The sequence below is a fragment of the Prionailurus bengalensis genome, chromosome E4, assembly GCF_016509475.1.
Source record: "Prionailurus bengalensis isolate Pbe53 chromosome E4, Fcat_Pben_1.1_paternal_pri, whole genome shotgun sequence".
In the NCBI taxonomy this organism is placed as follows: domain Eukaryota; kingdom Metazoa; phylum Chordata; class Mammalia; order Carnivora; family Felidae; genus Prionailurus; species Prionailurus bengalensis.
Window position 1 is genome coordinate 60,001,155 of NC_057360.1, and position 19,580 is coordinate 60,020,734.

The 19,580-nt window shown below is 44.2% G+C and overlaps 2 long non-coding RNA genes across 2 annotated transcripts; both read left to right on the forward strand.

Moving 5' to 3' along the window:
* The first annotated feature begins 28 nt into the window (after positions 1-28).
* LOC122476003 lies at positions 29-12,171 on the forward strand. The gene is made up of 5 exons (XR_006295360.1): positions 29-114; positions 5,146-5,231; positions 6,282-6,462; positions 9,424-9,547; positions 12,130-12,171. It is a non-coding gene; the product is annotated as an uncharacterized LOC122476003 (long non-coding RNA).
* Positions 12,172-12,408: 237 nt separating this feature from the next.
* On the forward strand, positions 12,409-13,566 carry LOC122475870. Its single transcript, XR_006295335.1, has 2 exons — positions 12,409-13,361; positions 13,456-13,566. It is a non-coding gene; the product is annotated as an uncharacterized LOC122475870 (long non-coding RNA).
* The last annotated feature ends 6,014 nt before the right edge of the window (positions 13,567-19,580 follow it).

Genomic DNA, 19,580 nt, shown 5'->3' on the forward strand with positions numbered 1-19,580 from the left:
GAGGTTGCCAGTTGACACCTTTGTGATGTCAGCAGCCTCAGGAGACTGCCTGGCTGAGGGAGGGAGAGTCCTGCCTCTCCTTCTGGGTGGTGTGGGGGTGTTTTGTGTGTCTCGGTAAGCTGGCTTTCCCCGGGGGAATCAGGGCCCTGCAGCATGGGGGTGGGGGGCCGGTTCACGGTGTGTGTGTGTGTGTGTGTGTGTGTGTGTGTGTGTACCAGTTCCCAGGGAGGTGTAGTAGAGGATTAGGTTAGGGATCCAACCTAAGAGGGACCTTGGCGGTGTTCAGCCCAGCTCCCTTGTATACTGAGGAGCAAAGTGACTTGTTTAAGGTCAGTTCTCAGAGTGGGTCTTTTCCTTGGGAAACGGATTCGGACAGGCGCCAGTTCTTGGTGGGAGAGGAAAGGGGAGCCTCCTTCCAATGAGGGAAGGGAATTCCTCCGATGAGGTGGTGCTCTTAAGATTGCATTCCTAGTGCGCGTACAGCCCTTTCTGCATTTGGAATATATGTGCGCTCGTATTTTCAAAAACCTTTAGAGCAAGTATAAGCTACTCCCCTTAACACAAAACTCAGATGTATGAAAAAATATCTGAGTGCGACGATATGAACTATTTCTTACCCTTACTATTCTCCTGGGACTCTTAAAGTAGTGAGTGCCTCTCTAGAGTTTCTCGTGAGAGTTTATAGTCATTAACTGTTTGAGGGATGATGGGAAAGAGGGTCTTTTGGAGGGAGGGATAGAGGATCTGGAAGCTGAAGAGTTAGGACGCATCATCTACTCCACGGAGGAAGGCATATTGGGCAGAAATGAAGAAAAAGCACCTCAGGAATGAAAATTTATGTTTTGGGGGAAAATAGGATTTCATAGGTAACCTAGCTGTGAATATTCATAAAATAATGCCACTTATATTTAGCTTAGCATAGTGCCTGGCACCTGGTGTGTAATAAATATTTATTGAATGAATGATGCGTGAATGTCTCTGATGGTTTGGTCCCTTTTCGTGTTTCTCTGCCAAGAGAGAAATTAATAAACTCAAGTGGATTTGTGGCTGGTTAGCTAATGCTTGATTATGTTTACTTACTCAGCATTCCTAGGGTGACTGGCCGTGAATTAAGATGATGACTTAGGAGTGTTTACCAAATTGAAAGTGACCTTATTTAAGTAGAAATTTCAAACACTTAAAATAATGACCCAAAGGATGGTTGAACTAATTGAAGCAGGATTTTATTGATGGAGGAGCCACCCTTTCCTTATAATTAAAAAAAAAAAAGTTCCTTGCTAGACCTTGCATGATTGCCCGAGAGAGGAATTTCGCCTGTGAAGGCTATATATGGGGAAGAATTAATTTCTGGGGCGATGGCTTCCCCTGGGGGCCAAGACAAGTTGAGGGTGTGGTTTGGAGGGGGTGTGGTAGGAATGCCACGTTCCTTCCCAGTGGGCTGGGTTTGCTTTTTTTTTTTTTTAAAGCGTATTCATTTATTTTTAGAGAGAGAGAGAGGGAGAGAGAGGGCATGAGTGGGGGAGGGGCAGAGAGAGAGGGAGACAGAGAATCCCAAGCAGGCTCCACAGGGTCAGCACAGAGCCCAAAGCAGGGCTTGAACTCATGAACCATGAGATCATGACCTGAGCTGAAATCCAGAGTTGGCTGCTTAACTGACTGAGCCACCCAGGTGCCCCCATCCATTTCCTTTTGGGGAGAGATGATGGCTGACTGGTTTGCCAAAGCTTGTGGAGTGATTTTTCTGCCTCTCTCCTTCTTTCTGACTCTTCCTTTCAGGGGAGCTAGCATGTCCAGGTTTACTCATTTACTTTCTAGCTGCCGCATGTGGATGCACTTTCTCAAGGCAGCAGCCTCTGGCTCAGGCTTTGTTGTTTGGCCATATGATTGCAAGTGCTCTCACTTGGAAAAGCCTCGGACAAACAAAGTGCATTAAAAGTTATCAGGGACGCCAGTCAGTTATGTCTCTCTCTCTCTCCGGAGCATTGTCATTTTAGCAAAGCCTCATGAATGGTTAAATCGAGAAATAGTCCTTGGCCTGGGGTAGCTGTGTGCTTTGTGGTCCTGAAGTCTGCATGCCCGTAGGCTGGTTCCAGCTCTGCCAGGTTAGACCAGATCCCTCAAACGTGGTCCTCGTTTTGAGACTGAGTAAATATTTGTTAGATAGAGAAAGAGTGTACGAGACAAAGAATAGAGAATGCGGCCTTTCCCAACTACCTGATCTCAGAACCTTTAAGACAATTTCTCTTCAAGGAACATCTACGAGACTCTTATTTCAGGGATCCTGCTCTGGGAAGTTCTGGACTAGGCTGTTTGCCCTTGGCAGAGTTGCTTAATGTCTCCGTGCTTTATTTTTCTCATCTGTATATTGAGGGAGGTGAACGAGAGAATTTCCAACTCTCCTTAGGACTGCTGAATTCCTACATTATGGGAAGATTTCAGGCCCCACAGGGAGCCACTAGGGGAGGGCCAAGAGAAGAGCCTTCCTGTTCCTTCTGATGACCCCCTGTGGCCCCACGTGGTCAGATGGCTGCAGAAATAGAATCTGCTCACCCCAGCTTCAGAAGTAGCTGGGTTGCCCTCAGTGTATACAGCTGTTTGCTGAGCCCACCTTTGCCCCTGAGGTGGCCGGGGTGGCTGTCCTTCCAGTAGCACTGGTGGGTATCAGGCAAACTCGGTGAGGAGCACCTGGTCTCAGTGCACACTCACTAGCGGAGGCTGCTCTCGGGCCGGCTCCTATTTTTAGCTGTATCTGACAGAGACAGCTTCCCGCTTACCAATCCCTCTCGAGTGCCAGTGTGCCTCCCAACAGACTCTCATGATCCAAAAGACAGGTGGGCACAGTCCTTGATGTTATAAAAAGGCAAGGGGGGGAGGGTAGAGCAAAGTGGATACAGCCAGGACCCTTGATTTCCATCCCCTCCCGGGGCCTTGGTTTCCTTTCTATAGAACAAGGCGGGATGCTCTCTGAACACCCGCCCAAGTGTAAGGTTCCATCAAGAGCCAGTCTGTGTAGGGGAAGGACAGAGGCTTGAAGCCTTAAGACCCGAGCACCAGGACAGATTCCAGCGACTGCATGGTGCCCGGCACAGGGCAAACAGTTTGTAAATGTTAGCCAGTGCCTGTTCCATCCGATGCCCGGGAGCAAGGGCCGGGGGCAATATAATTTCGGCATACGTGTATTTGCTCAGGAAAAAAATAGAAAGAAATGCCGGTGCCATTTTATTCAGTTAAGACTGCTCATGTGTTCAACTCAGGACTCTCCACAGGGTTAGCAACCTAGCAGCATAGAAGTCAGTTCTCTGTTCTGCTTCCTGGGCCAGGAATTCAGTGGGTGCAGGTCTAACGAATGCAGAATGCTAAGGACTTTGATGTCAAAGCTGCTTATGGCATCCAGGTCACTCCAGACTTCTGAGAATGCTTGTGTCCTATTCAGCAGGGCCGTCGAGGCAGGTATGGGGCTGGGGGGCAAGTCCCACGGAAAACAGATTGATGATGAACAGGAAAGACAGTCTGGAAGAGAAAAGAAGTCCTAATATATGCCAGGAAGGTGGGGCCTAAGGGCCAAATATGTCTGTCTGTCTGTCTACCTATAGATAGATTTATCTCTACCTATCTATCCATCCATCTATCATCTATCATATCTATCATCTAGATCTTTATCTGTCATCTATTCATGTATCATCTCTATATCCATCCATCCATCCATGCACCCATCCATCCATCTATCATCTATATCTATCTATCTATCTATCTATCTATCTATCTATCTATCTATATCATCTATCATTTATATCTATCTATAATTTATCTGTTATCTATATCTATCATCTATCTTATCTATTTATCTATATCTATCATATCTATGTATCTACCTACCTATCTACCTATCATATCTATCTATCTCTCATCTATCTGTCATCTGTCTATAATTTATCTGTTATCTACCTATCTATCTATAATTGATTTGTTATCTATCTATACCTATCATCTATCATTTATCTATTATCTATATCTATCATAGCTATCTATCTACCTACCTACCTATCTACCTATCTATCGTATCTATTTATCTGTTGTCTATCTATCTATCTATCTATCATTTATCTATTAGCTATCTAGCTAGCTAGCTGTGAGCCTTGGGTCTGTTTTTAGTACCACCTGGTGTGAACTATTTTTGTCTTTCTCCTTCAGGTTGCCTGAGTCCCTGCTCAGGAGATTGGACCTTTACAAGAGTGTAGGCCAGAGGCAATCACTCCAATTGCTGTGTTCCCCAGGGATGTCTTTGTTTTCAGGCTCCCCCTACATTATACATTTCTGTAGTATTTATTATCTAGAGGAATCTAAGGGAAGCCTTGAAATTGCATACCGTTTTGGGGGGATTGGATCACCTTCTCAGCTTATAACAGACTTATATACTAACGCCCAAGGCTAGGCTTATAGTGTAGTAGTCATTATGCCTGAAACCCGCACTGTGACTTTGTCTGAGCCCATTGATTTGGGAGGAGACCATGGGAGAGACACCTGTGTTGTGGTATGAGCTTCGGAAGGAGAAACTCCTTGCCGAGTGACTTCAGGCAAACACTTCAGCTTCTATGGACATGTTTCTTTTTGATAAAACAGGGATGCCAAATAATGCTTCTCCAGGATTGCTATAAAGATTGAGTATCACTTAATATAACCTACCAACTACCCTTTACTATTCACCCTGTCAGGTATGTGATTCTCACAGCAATGCAGCGAGTCATGTGGCATGACCCTATCTTATAAATGAAGAAAAAGAAGCTCTAAGAGGGGCCATTTGTCCAAGGCTACAGAGCTGATGAGTGATGAAGGCAGGATTGGGTCCAAAAAGTTTTATTCCTGAGTGCAAGCTCTTAGTTACTAAGCCAGACCACCACCACTTATGCAAATGCCTCAAAATGCTCATTATTGTTTTTACAGGCTCCATGGAATAAATGTACTATAAAAGTGCCCCTCCGAGGCACTAAATGGTACATTAACTCCAGACCAGCTCAAACCACTGTTGTTATGTGATCTATTTACACTTTGGGGTTCCTTGTCTTTCAGAAGGCTTACAACCTTTTCAGCTTTAAAGACTTACATTAACCTTTGAGATTGTTTTGTATAATTTTCTTCCTTTTGCAGGCAAGGAAGCTGAATAGAAAAACAACTTTCCTAAGCTCAAAGAATGAATGGCAAAGCCAGCAACCGTTGACTCGTCAATGCCTGAGGTGACCCATATTTCTGTAATGAGGAATTCCTTCCAAGGCCATCTGGAACATGCTGTATCCATTGGGCAGACCACTGGGCATTTCATACTTTATCAAAGCCCCAGAAGGGGCAGAGCCACTATCATGGAAATCTCTCCATAATCCAGCATGACTACCCACCTCCTTCCTGCCCTTCAGAACAACCTTTGACACTGAAATTCGAAAGCAGTGGAAGCCTTTGGTGGTCTCTCGGGGGGAATCTGTACTTCACAGAGGCTCTGGGCGGTTAGGAGGAGGACTGAGGGAAATTGAGTCCTGTCTCTCCTTCAGCATTCCTCGCACACAGATTTTCAAGAAAATATGTCATGTGGGAGGTAGAGACAAATGCCATGGGCAAGGTGAAGGGTGTCCCCACAGGGTGTCACATAGAGGGGCCAAGTTGGCATTTGGCATAGAAATTGAAAAGGAGAGCATGAATCCTGAGGGAGGCAGGTAAGAAGGTCTCAGAGTTTTCCCAGCATCTTTGAAAGGCTGTTTTTTGTTTTTTGTTAATGTTTGATTTATTTTTGAGAGAGCACATGCCGGGGAAGGGCAGAGAGACAGGGGGACAGAGGATCTGAAGTGGGCTCTGTGCTGACAGCGGTGAACCCAATGCGGGGCTTGAACTTATGAACTGTGAGGTCGTGACCTGAGCTGAAGTCCGACGCTCAACTGACTGAGCCACCCAGGTGCTTGGGCTCTTGGGTTTTTGGAAGGGCTGCTGTCAGAGGTCAATGGAGTCATGTGGGTGTGTCATTGCCATACTCCCAGAAGGACAATGGGGGGAGGACCACGGAGCTCCTGGGAAGAAAGCTTACTCTACCGTGGGTCTTACAAGGAGCGTCTGTATTTCTGATCAGAGCCCATGAACTCACTCCCCCAGGAGGGTCTTCCCAGCTCTTTACTTCCTGGACAGACTGAAGAAGACACCCTTAAGGCCTGGCCAGAGTCCCAGTGGTGCCAAGCAAGGGGAAGGCAGGTAGCCGAGCGACTGGTTAACGTTGTGATAAATGCTTTCGCTTCTGTCTCCAGGCTGACTCTCAACCTGAGCCCTTCTCCACAAGACCCCAAGTGTCCAAGTATCAGAGGCAGGCTCACTAACCTGTCGTGGGGCTCAAATAGCCCCTGCTTCATGGATCACGCTGTCTACCTTCCTGGAGAGCTTGCTTCAGATAAATGTCTCTCCACTTCCCAAACTAGGAAGGATGGAAAGGTTAGAAAAACCTCAGGGAAAATCCTGGTGCACGCGGCTTGCTGTGTCATTTGGCCACTCACCTTCACCCCTATCTCAGAGAGAACCCAGCTTACAGCCGCCATGCTTCTGTGTAAAAACGGGCCGTGCTGGGTTCTCTCCAAGATAGATTCTTTTGCTGTTGCCCTAGTAACAGAATTATTAAAGCTCCAGCCTTGGGAGTATTTGTGCCTGGTGAGGTAATGTCTGTCGCATGCAGCCTTTTCATTCCCACCCCCACCCCTCGCCTCAGGCCCTTTGTACCTCACACCTAGACTCATGGACTGCCTTCCTCCTTGGCCTCCATGCCGCCTGCCCACCCTCCCCGCCAGGGTGGCTCCCAGCTGAGCAATACCCTTTCTCAGACTCAAGAGACACTGTGTTGGTCGTATTCCCCATCAGCCTGGCATTCTGAGGCTGATGGGGAATTCAGTGGTCCATACCACTTTCCGAAAACCCACAGAGCCCTCTGGGCTTGAGTAGAGCGGGATGTGGTTGCAGTACAGTGACAGGAAGCCACAGGGAGAATGCACCAGGCTAAGGTAGTGACTGGTTCGTTGGGAGGCAACACAGTGTAATAGTTCAGCGTTTGGGCTTTGGAATAAACGGTCTATAAAATGTGATCTCTCTCACAAAATAGCTGTGTGATCTTGGGCAAGTTTCTTTCTTTCTTTTTTTTTTTTAATTTTTTTGAATGTTTGTTTATTTTTGAAGGAGAGAGAGAGACAGAGTGTGAGCAGGGGAGGAGCAGAGAGAGAGGGAGACACAGAATCCAAGGTGGGTTCCAGGCTCTGAGCTGTTAGCATAGAGCCCGACCCAGGGCTCGAACTCATAAACCGTCAGATCATGAGCCGAAGTCGGTCACTTAACCGATTGAGCCACCCAGGCACTCTGATCTTGGGCAAGTTTCTTTTTTTTTTTTTTTAATTTTTTTTTTTCAACGTTTATTTATTTTGGGGACAGAGAGAGACAGGGCATGAACGGGGAAGGGGCAGAGAGAGAGGGAGACACAGAATCGGAAACAGGCTCCAGGCTCCGAGCCATCAGCCCAGAGCACGACGCGGGGCTCGAACTCACGGACCGCGAGATCGTGACCTGGCTGAAGTCGGCCGCTTAACCGACTGCGCCACCCAGGCGCCCCTTGGGCAAGTTTCTTAACTCAAGTCTCAGTTTCCCCAGATGCAAAGCAGAGATAATGATAGTACCTTCCTCGTGAGGGTTTCGCTGCCCAATTAAAGATCTTGTAAAATGCTTGGCTTAGTATCTTTGAACGTAGAATCACACCGGAAGTGCTAGCTGTGATGGTCAAGATGGCGGAGAAAGGGGGAAGGGCGGCCGTGTGACAAGTGGAAGAGAGAGCGGTGTCTGGTTTCGGCCAGTGGGTAGGAGTCATGCAGGTAGAGAGACCAGGTGCAGAAGGAACCTGTTTGTGAGAACAGATCACATTTTTGCTTTGGGTCTTCTTGAGTGGGAAGTGTCACGGTTCACTTTTCCTGATTGGCACTGAATGCCAGGCACTCTGCTAAGCACATTCCATGCATCATTTCTTCTAGAATTCCCCCTCCCCACTGCAGCCCCCTGAGATAAGGCTTAGTAACACAGGGCAAGGTTAAGTAGCTTGATGCGTTGTTGAGCAGAAGAGCTGGGATTTGAACCCAGGTCTGTGTGCCTCCAGCAGTGCACTCTATAAGCTGCCTTGACTGGATATCTTGACTGGAGTTAGGAAGTCGGTCCATGTGCGTGTGTGCACCCATGTGCACACACTTTTAAAGCTAACATGGTCTTAAGGGGCGCATAATGGTTTGCAATGCTTCCTGCCTAGGCAGCGGTCTGCCCCCTCATCTGGGGTCCCTGTGTGTAAATTTGGCCCCTAGACTTGGGGACTTCTTTTACAACAGGTGCTCTCCTGCGCTTGTGCTCAGAGTCAGTGACTCAGTGCTCAACTCTCACCCAGTCTTCCTGCCTCATTCTCAATCCCCCCACATGGCATCCTGGTCTTGAGAAGTGCATTAGCATCTCTGAACCTCAGTTTCCTCCTCCGAACAACTTAAGCAGTTAGAGAATTGCAGGAAGCATCAAAAGAGACAGAGTTTTCTTGAGGAAAAGTGCTGTTTCAGATTTCTCACCAGTCCCAGTGCCTGGGCCAGTGCTGGGCATATACTGGGTGCTCTCTGGTTTCTGAATGAATACATGCCCAACTTACGGCTTATGCTGATATGTATGGTGCAGGGTCCACCCCTGTTTTTGACTCTACTGAGATTGCTTCCTTTTCTACTTGTCCTGCTGTCCTGAGTGGTTACCCCAATTTTAGTGCTTTAGGGCTGACTTTCTTTAAAGTTTTGGAGTCAGCTAAACCACAATGGCAGAACTGGGTTACAGCGCTGGTGTTGGGTGTTGCTCATGTATGTGACGGGGATGGGGAGGGGGTGGGAGGTAGCAGGTGTGGAGGGACAAGGGTGTAGACTGGATCCTATTTCCTCCACAGACTTTTTTTCGTAATTGAACATATGAATTTACATGCAGTAAATGGAACCCAGGTGCTATGGTTGAATCTTAAAGGCCAGTGTGATGGTATTAGGAGGTGAGGCCTCTGTGGGGAGGTTAGGTTGTGAAGATAAAGCCTCATGAATGTGATTAATGCCTCATAACGGAGGACCCCAGAGAGCTCCCAACCCCTTCTGCCCTGTGAGGATACAAGAAGTTGGAGACCCAGAAAAGGGCCCTCGCTCAGTCATGCCAGCACCTTGACCTTGGACTTCCAGCTCCCAGAACTGTGAGAAATAAATTTCTGTTGTTTATAAGACGCCCGGGCTGTGGCATTTTGTTACAGCAGCCTGAACAGACAGCAGGGTACAATGAGTTGGTTTTTAACAGTTTTCTGTTCTTTTAATAACAATACTTCAACATGACAAATTTCAAATATTTTTCCCCCCTTCTTTCCAGGTATTTACACTTTCAGTAACCTGCGTATGGATCCCACTGCTATTTAATTAAGACTTAAACCTATAAAGATGCACATTTAATACTCAGAGTAAACCCTTGACTTGTTTCCTTTGAAGATAAACAGGTGAGATACCTTCTTGAACTCAGATTTCTGAGATAATTAAGATTAGTTGCCATAGAGAGAGAGACAGAAACACATTAAAATGTATCATACTTTTCGTGTTTAGGAAACTCACTTAGTTAAATATTCAGGGCCATTAAATCTACCCAGACCCAGATACCTATTAATCTGCTGGCCACACAGCCTCCAGAGTGATCTGTCTTTGTCAGGAAAGCCTTCTAATTGCTCTGTTCCTCTGCGCAGAAACTTCTAATGGCTCACCATTGTCCTGTGTACAGATGGTGTTCCCGACCCTCAGGGCCTGACCCAGCCTCCTTTCCCCAGCTCATTTGCTACTCCCTAGCCTCATAGGTGCCTGCTGGCCCCCGCTGACCCCTGCAGTGTGCCAGTTCTCTCTATATTATATACCCTTTGGGTCCTCTGTCTTGTCCTCTTGTGACTTTACGAGGTCCCGCTCACTCTGTAGGTACCCACTTTAAATTCCACATCCAGGTTAAATGCTGGGCCTCTTTAGATTCCTCTAGACAGAATTACCCTAGGCTTTCTTGGACTTTGTACCTGTATGACAATTCTCATTATAATGTACCATAATTATGCATTCCCCACCCACCCCCCTTCCAGACTGAGAGCACCTTGGGGCCCAGAGACCAATTCGTTATATGAATATGTAGAATGCCTTATATGAATGTGGAGATTCATATACTATCTAGGTTATAGTAGGTCCTGTATTACTCTTGTTGGAGGAAATTAAGTTGATGGCATTACATGGTCAGTTAATAGTGTGTGTTAGGATGTTATAGAGATTTTTTCAAGGAATGAATTGTGTGACCCAGCCTTTTCTGTGGTGCCCTGTATAAAAGCTCCAGAGAGTGTGTGTGTGTGTGTGTGTGCATGCGTGTGCGCGTTCGTGTTTTAATGTTTATCCATGAGATCAGGACCTGAGTTGAAGTTGGACGCTTAACCGACTGAGCCACGCAGGTGCCCCCGTGCCATAGCTTATTTTAGTTCTCTCTCCATTGATGTTTAGATTGTTACCAGTTTTCTGTGGGTAAACAGTGCCATAGTGAACGAGCTTGGCAGTGGTCCTTGATAAGGTCATCATAGGGACCTGTTTAGAGAATTGTGCCCTTGAAGCAGAACGAACAGCACTGGCTTGTGGAGAGCACCATTTTCACACGTATAAATGACTATTAGGGAGTCAGAGTTTAAGAGAAGGAAAGCCCTTTTGAAACCGCTAGTCCCAGCCACTGCTTCTGTGGGCAAGAAAGCAAACTTGTCCAAGGTCACGTGGCCCTTTGGACACAGCTGATGTTAGGACACAATCTCTTGACTCTCAGTCCATGCTTGGCAGAACTGCCTGTTGCGTGCCCAGGCACTTCCAGTGGTCAACTCCCCCAAATTGGCTGAGCTGCACGATGTGAACATAGCTCTTGATTGGAGGCCATGAGGTGTAAATGAATGAGCAAAGATTTGGGGCCAAGCTGACCTGGAGTGAATCCTGTCTCCAGCTCTTACAGTACTTGATTCTGAACCTTGATATCCCCACATGACAAAAAACACTTGTCACAGGTGGCGTGGTGGTGTAAACCCCCTGCCCCACCCTGCCTGGTGCAGATGCTACGTGGGAACTCCCTTCCTCCCACCTGCTTCTCCTTCTTCCTTCCAATGCAGTTGTTAGGAGAAGCAAATCGGCAAAAAAATTTTTTTAAAGCTCACCTATTTATTTTGTGTGTGTGAGAGAGAGTGCAAGTTGGGGAGACACAGAGGGAGAGAAAGAGTCCCAAGCCGGCTCCATGCGGTCAGTGCAGAGCCCGATGAGGGGATGAACTCATGAACTGTGAGATCACGACCTGAGCCAAAATCAAGAGTCAGGGGCTTAACTAACTGAGCCACCCAGGAGCATCCCCCACCCCAGAAAGGTTTTCATAAACCTTCAAGGAAGCAAAGGCTTCAGAGAGCAAACCAAAAACAGTGTTCTATGTGGATACATGTAATTTCAAGCTTTATTTTGTTCTGAAAATAATGTCCTAACTCAGATGTTTCTAAGCAAACTACGAATATATTAGAGACATCACTCTCAGAAGATGTGTGGTGATAAGACTGAGAACGATTAGGGAAAACAGAAATCCTTTGATAATCCTCATTTTAAAAGAAAACTCTGTCTTTTCTGAGTATAAAACCTTTCTCCCCCCAATTATGATGTGTTTTGCAAAAACATGGAAAGTACAGAAAAGTATGAAGAAGAAAGTAAGAGTAATGCATAATTCCATAGGCACTATTAGCCTTTTGATGAGTTTCCAGGCTTTTTTCCTGTGCAGATTGTGATATGTGCCACTCGAATGTCCCTTTGCTAGAGAGCTGGTGAGCTGCTTCGGAATTGGCCTCAGCTTTTGAAGCAAAGTCCTAGTTTTCTAGAGCTGGCCCCAGATGGTGACTGAGCAAGGCTGCTTCATAGGAGCCTATCTAGTTTTCAGACAGTTTCTCCTCAGATGGCTGTTGGCTTTTTATTTGGCTTTGGGACATATAAAAGTTTTACATTTTTAAAAAAGATTTATTATTATTATTACTATTGTTTTTTTTTTTAGAGAGTGAGAGTGAGTGAGGGAGGGGCAAAGGGAGAGGAAGAGAGAATCTCAAGCAGGATCCACACCCAGTGCAAAGCCTGATGCAGGGCTCAATCCCAGGACCCCAGGATCACGACTTGAGCCGAAATCGAGAGTGGGATGCTCAACCGAATGAACCACCCAGGTGTCCCAAAAGTTTTACATTTTTATGTAGACTAATCTAATGTTTCCTTTTTTTGATTTCTTCCAGTGTTTTTATGCCTAAAAAATTTTTTCTTCATCCAGAGATCAGGCAAAATCTTCATTTTTTTCCCTTTTGTTCATAGTTTTATTTGTTAAGTCTTTAATCTGTCCAATATTTATTTTGTTTTATGGTGTCAGGTGAAGAATCTAGAAGGAGCTCATTCAAAATAGTTTTCTGGGCCCCGCTTATTGACCAAAGGCAAGTTACTTAATCTGTTTTAACATCCATTTCTTTATTCACAGAGGGTAAAGGAAATCCGACTTCGCAGGGTTAGGTTGAAGAAGAAAACAGGTCATGGATATGAAAACATTTTATAAATGCCATAGGAGTGTTGGTTTTTGCAGTTGTTTTTAAGTGAGAAAATCATGTGTGAATGCTTGTTTGGTCTGGTCTTGTTCCAGTCCACTTATGAAAACAACACTGACAGGGCTGGCTCCGAAGATCCCAACAAACCCAAGACTACTGGACCCACAGAGAGGTTGTAGGGTGCCACAGAGGAGTTCACACGTAGGCTGTTTATAATAAGTATGATTCAAGGGCCCATATGTTTATGGGTACAGAGCAAAGGAGAATTCATTCTATATTGGGGTGGGGGTGCTGATCCATCAGGGAAAGTGGCCAAAGCCTTTCATGAGTAGTGTCTGATGAGGGGAAACAGTTATTTGTCTCTGGAGTCCTGAAGGACCACAGAGCGGTTGGGATTTCAGGAATTATTTGAATGATAGGAGACACATGGCCTGGCATGTTGAGAGGGAGGGTTTTCCAGCCATGCTGTGCTGTTTTGGAGCTGGCCTGGGGGCTGGTCGAAGTCAGACTCAGAAGGGTGAGTTGGACTGTGTTATCTTGGCGTGGCCACGATTTCCTCTCCTCATTTAGACACGAAGAGAGATCTCTTATTTCTCATCGGAGGGAGATACAAAAGAAGGTTGCTGGCAGACAGAGCCAATTCTTAACCACTGAGAGGAGAGGCTAGCTGACGACCTAACATCCTAAGGAAGGCTCTCCAGATGTAAGCATTTCACCTCCATATTATTTATTGACTTGCTTTCTTCTTTCCTCTCTTTTCAAACCTACCAGCATGTTTCAAATGTGTTTAATTACAGGAGGTCTGGAGTCTGATGGAGCCCCTAAAAGGATACTGTCCCTAAAAACTGGTAGCAGAGAGAGAAGTGTGGAAGAAGGAAAATAAGATGAAAATACGTTCTTCGAAGTTAGGAGTTCTGTCTCCTTCATTTTTGAGTGATTTAGGGAGTTTCGTACAGAGAGCAGGAAGCAGTGGGTGTACAAGATGTACTGGTTGGTTGAATTAGGGAGAGAACAGACCAGAGAAACACCCTTTGGTTAGTCAAGAGTTAACACGGTTCTCTTGAAGAGAGTAATTGGCGGTGGCTGAGTTATAGTAACACTGCACATTCCCTGCTAAGTGCACATTTCCTGTTCAGGACGTGGATTTGATGGGGCCTTTTAAAAGTAGGTGACTTAGGCGGTTCTTTTTATTGGGGGGAAAATCAAGATAATATGGTCTGGCTTTGGAACCTAATTTCCCATTATTCCTCATCAAGGGCCTTCATCCAGGCCACGCACGTCTACTCGTGATTCTCCAAATCTAAACAGACTGCACAGATCCTGCCTCTGAACCTTTGTTTATGTTGTTCCTTCCAAAGGCTGCACCCTGTCCTCTCCCCTCTCCTGAGATCCTACTCTCCTTCAAGACCTGAGTCTAGCTTCTTTTTTTTTTTTTAATATTTGTTTGTTCATTTTGAGGGGGGGGGTGCGTGGGGAGGGGCTGAGAGAGAGAGAATCCCAAGCAGGTTCCTCACTGTCAGCACAGAGCCCCGCGCGGTGCTTGAACTCACAAACCGTGAGATCATGACCTGAGCTGAAATTAAGACCGGGTTGTTTAACTGACTGAGCCACCCAGGCGCCCCTAGCATCGTTTGCAAAGCTGCCTCAAAAGCCCTTCCAACTTTCCTCCTTTTCCTGCACTCTCTCCCTCTCTGAATTTCTCCTCTCACTGTTAATGTGTATGTAATTTATTTGCACTCCTATTCTCTGATGCAAAGTTAGTGTTTTATATGCATACATTTGAATCTTCAATTAGATAATATATTTCTTATTGTCTGAGACTTAGTTTTCTATTTCCTTATTATCTACCCCCCTCCCCCCCATAGTGCTTAGTATAAATCTGCCCCCAGACCAGGTAGCAAAAAGTTATTTGATAGTTTGATGATTTCAGAAGATTCCATGATGCTCACCCCCAGGTAAATTATCTTTGTGATGCTAACAAGGCAGGAACAAAGGCAATGTTTGATTTAGGCTCAGCACGTGGAGCATACTGTCAAGGGAAACGAAATAGTTGCCATGAGGGTACATCAGCTACTGGTCAGTCTTTCTCTTTCTGAATTCTACTGGAAAGTCTGGCTTCCTGGATGAAAAGCAACTGAGGCATGACCCTGTCCTCTGTGCGCAGGCCAAGCATGGGAGACAATAAGGATACCGATGACTAAAAGACAGCATGGTAAACTGGATAGAGGGATATAGAGAGGGTTATGGGAGTCCAGAGAGAGGGCATCCAAATGAAGCTGGGTTAAGCCATCAGGGAAGACTTCCTGGAGGATGCAGTGCTTGACCTAAGTTTAGATACAGAAGAAAGGAAAAGATTTCCAACACCATCACAGTCCAGGTCAGGAAAGGGTGTGCGGGGAAATTTAGAAAGGGAACTTTTCTAAGATCAAGTTATTTTACAAAGAAGCAGCACTGGGAAATCAAGGGAATTTAATTACAACTGCCTCACGAGCAGGATTTGAAAAGGAGTGGGAAGCTCATGGAAACCTTAATTGCTGAGAAAAGTTAAGAGGAGAAATATGACAGAAGTAATAGGTCTGTATGTATGTCATGTCTGATTTGTCATTTTTCTAGACAGGCACTCTGCCTCCTGCCTTCTAGGTTAGAGGAAAAAAAGATCCTTCGGCTGCTAAGGTGAAGATAGCATTTAGGATGCAGAAATGGGACTTGGAAGTACTCCTGATTCCTTTTAGGGAAGAAAAGGTCCATCTCGGCTTACCTCATTGCTAAGAAGAATAATAAGCATTTGTTCAGCGATAATAATGTGTGAGGTGCCTGAAAGAGCCCTGAATCAGGCTAAATAATTTCTTCCTTCCTTTAGAAAATAAAAAACAGCTTGCCCGAGTTCTTTTCCAATTTATTCTTGTGGCTTTCCATTCCTTTGGAAATCCGGAGGATGCCTATTTTATGAGCTTTTGTGGACCAGCCCTTCGATACTCAGGGAGGGTGTCCTTGTGTGCATTAAGCTGGGTCTTTAAGATTAATGCAGTATGCAGGAACATGTGATCAATGATACGGCATTAGCAACTTTTACTTTGGCAAGTGGCTGCATGTTGAAGGCATCTGGAAAAATTGTAAATCACAGCATGACCAGAGCATCAGCCACAGACATCAAGAAAGGGGAATGGCCAAGTGAGAAGGATGGACCTAGAGCCTCCTGGGTTGTCCACACAGGTATTGCTAGAGACAGAGAAGGATGTAAGGATGTCCCAGCATAGAGGGGCTAGAGGACACAAATCTGTTGGTACCCATAAAGGGAATCAATATGGAGAAGAGTCTCCATACACAGGTAGAAGGGTAGATTAGACAATCTCCAAGGTTCTGTCCAACTCAAATTTTGATTCCATGATTCTCTAAATAAGGACTTAATGAGTTTTTTCAATAGGCTCTAATATCTCATAGACCAATGGAGTCCTTGGCTACACACACACACACACACGCACACACACACACACACAAATTATATACAATGTAACTATATAATATACTAAAATATATTAAAAATATAAATATATTATTATGTTTGATTCATATATAAAATGTATATATATTATATAATTATTAAAGCTCAGAAAGATATATATATAATATATAAATATATATAATATCACTATATAACATACAAATATACAAAGTATATAAATATATAATTAAACAGTATATAATTATATAAACATAATTATATAATATATATAATTTTCATGAGCTTTAATACTTTACATTTGTGTAGTACTTTACAGTTTGTGGGGATTTAATCTCACAGACTCTATTGGTTATCTGTTGCCACAATGATGCCACATAACAAAGAGCCCTGCAATGTCAGTGCCATACGACAACAAGTGTTTATTGCTCACATGTCTGTAGCTTTGCGCTCTTGTCTAGGCTTGCTCACATAGCTGGGCATAGGCTGGCTGTCGGTTGATCTAGGATGGCCTCAAGCTGAGGTGACTTGGGTGTCTCCTAGCTTTCAACAAGCTAACCCAGACATGTCCTCCCGTGGCAGAGAGGGTGATAGAAGAGGCAAAAGAGAGCAAGCGGAAACTTGCGAGGCCTCATTTACTCCTATACTGGCCAGAGGAAGTCACAGGGCTGAACTCGGTGTCAAGGTGTGGGGGACTGTGCTCCATTCTTTTTGTTAGAGCAGCTGCAGAATCACCTAGGAAAGGCTGTAGATATAGGTGAAGTAGCAATCTACCACACAGATGTGGCCTTGCTTAATCCTGTCGGTGTCATCCTTTACCCTGGTATTATTCCTGCTTTTACAGATTAAAACATGGACACCAAAGAGGTCAGCAATTTATACGAGGCCACATGGATCATAGGGACTAGAATATTGGCTTTCCTGCTATAAAATCAAGGCACTTTCTGTTGTTCTACACCATGCTTAATTAAAAGCATGAATCCCAGGAGTGTTGTCAGGGACTTCCTAGAGGTAGACTGGTAAAGTGCGAGGCCCTCAATGTTGCGTGAGTTGCAGAATACACAAACTTTTACTTATCTGTTCTCATCCTTCTATGTAAAATATGATACTTTAACAAAATAATATATGGGCCCAAGGAATTTACTAGTCATCTAAACATTAGTTTCTTTGTAACTAGATAGTTACTTCATGTATTTGTCAGAGTAGGCTAAATGCTGTGACTAAGTACCCCTAAATCTTAGTGATGTAGGAAAAAGTTTATTTCTTGCTCATATTGGCCAGAACTCTGGCACATGGCCACATCTAATAATAAAGAAGGCTGGTAAATATAATATAACTGTATGGAGAAAAGAGGATATTGATAAATACTTAGCAAGACTCAAAGGAATGGACCATAGTATAGGTAAGTTTTGCAGGGAGACTAGGAGGTATGTGGTAGGTGATGGAAGACATAACAAAGGAAGATGGGACAGAAAAGCCCATAGCTTGAGACTCTATCCAAGGAAATGTGTAGACCATTGGATCTAAGACATTTTGCACAAATATACTCTCCTGTCAGTAGGTGGGATGACAATTAGGAATTTAAGAATTTAAATATGATTATGTCACTCCTCTGCTTAAAAGCCTTCAATGTTTACCCTAAGAATATACGGTTAATGTGTGTTACACAGTCTTCCAAAATGTATCCTCTGTCTCTCCAGCCTTATCTGCTATACCTTCCCATTCACTTTTTTTTTTAATGTGAGGATCTCTCATCTATAGGCCATTAATCATGCTATTTCTTCCATCTGTTCAGAATCTTCTTTTCTGAAACCCCCTTCTCAACCATTCTTTTTCTGGCTGAGACCTACTCATTTGTCAGTTCTCAGCTTAAAAATTACACCCTCCCAACAACCAAAGGTAGGTCCAAAATTAAAACACCAAACCACAGATCTAAGAACCTGAGAGAACACCAACAGAGAACACCAAACAGCATAAATACCAAAACACAAACACATCTATACATATCATTCAAAATGTTAAAAGCCAAGAGATATTATTTTTTTAGATGTTTATTTATTTTTGAGAGAGAGAGAGAGAGCGAGAGAGCAAGCAAGGGAGGAGCAGAGAGAGGGAGACAGAATCCCAAGGAGGATCCATGCTTTAGCACAGAGTCTGATACAGGGCTCAAACCCACAAAAGAGATCATGACCTGAATTGAAACCAAGAGTTGAATGCTTTACTGACTGACCTACCCAGGCACCTCAAGCCAAGAGATATTCTTGAAGGCCCCTGAGAAAAAGAAGACACGTTGCACTTAGATAACAGTTATGGCAGACTTCTCATCACCAACTATACAAGCCAGAAGACAATGGAGTAGCATTCTTACATTTCTGAAAGAAGAAAATGTCAACCCAGAATTCCATACCCAGCAAAAATATCTTTTGAAGATTAGGAAGAAATAAAAAAATCTCATTGGACAAATAAAAACTGAACTAATTTACTTTTAGCAGACTTGGAAGTACAATAAATGTTAAAGGAATTTCCTCAAGAAAATAAAAATGATACCAGACAGACTCTTGGATCTACACAAAGAAATGAAGAGCACTGGAAATGGAATAAATGAAGATAAATTTAAATGCATTATTTCTTCAAATATTTTTCTGCCATGTTTTCTTCTTCTGGGATCCCAAATATATGCATATTAGACTCTTCAATATTGTCCCACAGTTCTTGGGTGCCTTTTTTTTTTTTTTTTGGCTCTTTTTTCCTTTGGGTTTTCCTTTGGGTAATTTCTATTGACCTATCTTTAAACTTACTTACTAATTCCCTTATTCATTTCAAGTCTATGATGTGCCCATTGGAAACATTCTTTATCTCTGTGACTATGGTTTTCATTTCTAGCATTTTCATTTGGTTCTTTTTTACAGTTTCTCTCTCTTAGTGGAAGTTACCCATCTCATCATGTATGTTTTTCATTTTTTCCACTAGAGCCTTTTACCATAATAATCATAAGTATTTAAAATTCCCTGTTTGGTGGTTCTGACATGTGTGTCACATCTGAGTCTGGTTCTATGGATTGCTTTGCCTCTTGACAATGTTTTTGTTGTTCTTGTTTCCTTGCATACCTTGTAATTTTTTGATGAAAGCTAGACATCTTGTCTAGAGTATTAGAGACTGAGTTAAATAGTTGTTACCCCTGGAAATGGACATTTTTTCCTATTCTTAGCATTTAGTGTGGAGGGTTGAATCAGCCTAATTAAGAGTTGGAAACCAGTTTGGGATTTGTCGTTGCTATGGTTACTTCCATTATAACACAGTTTTATACTCCTTTGGTGTTGGGCGCCTGGATGGCTCAGCCAGTTAAGTGTCTGACCAGTTTAGGTCATGATCTTGTGGTCCATGAGTTCGAGTCCTGCACCAGGCTCTGTGCTGACAGCTCAGAGTCAGGAGCCTGCTTCAGATTCTGTGTCTCCCTCTGTC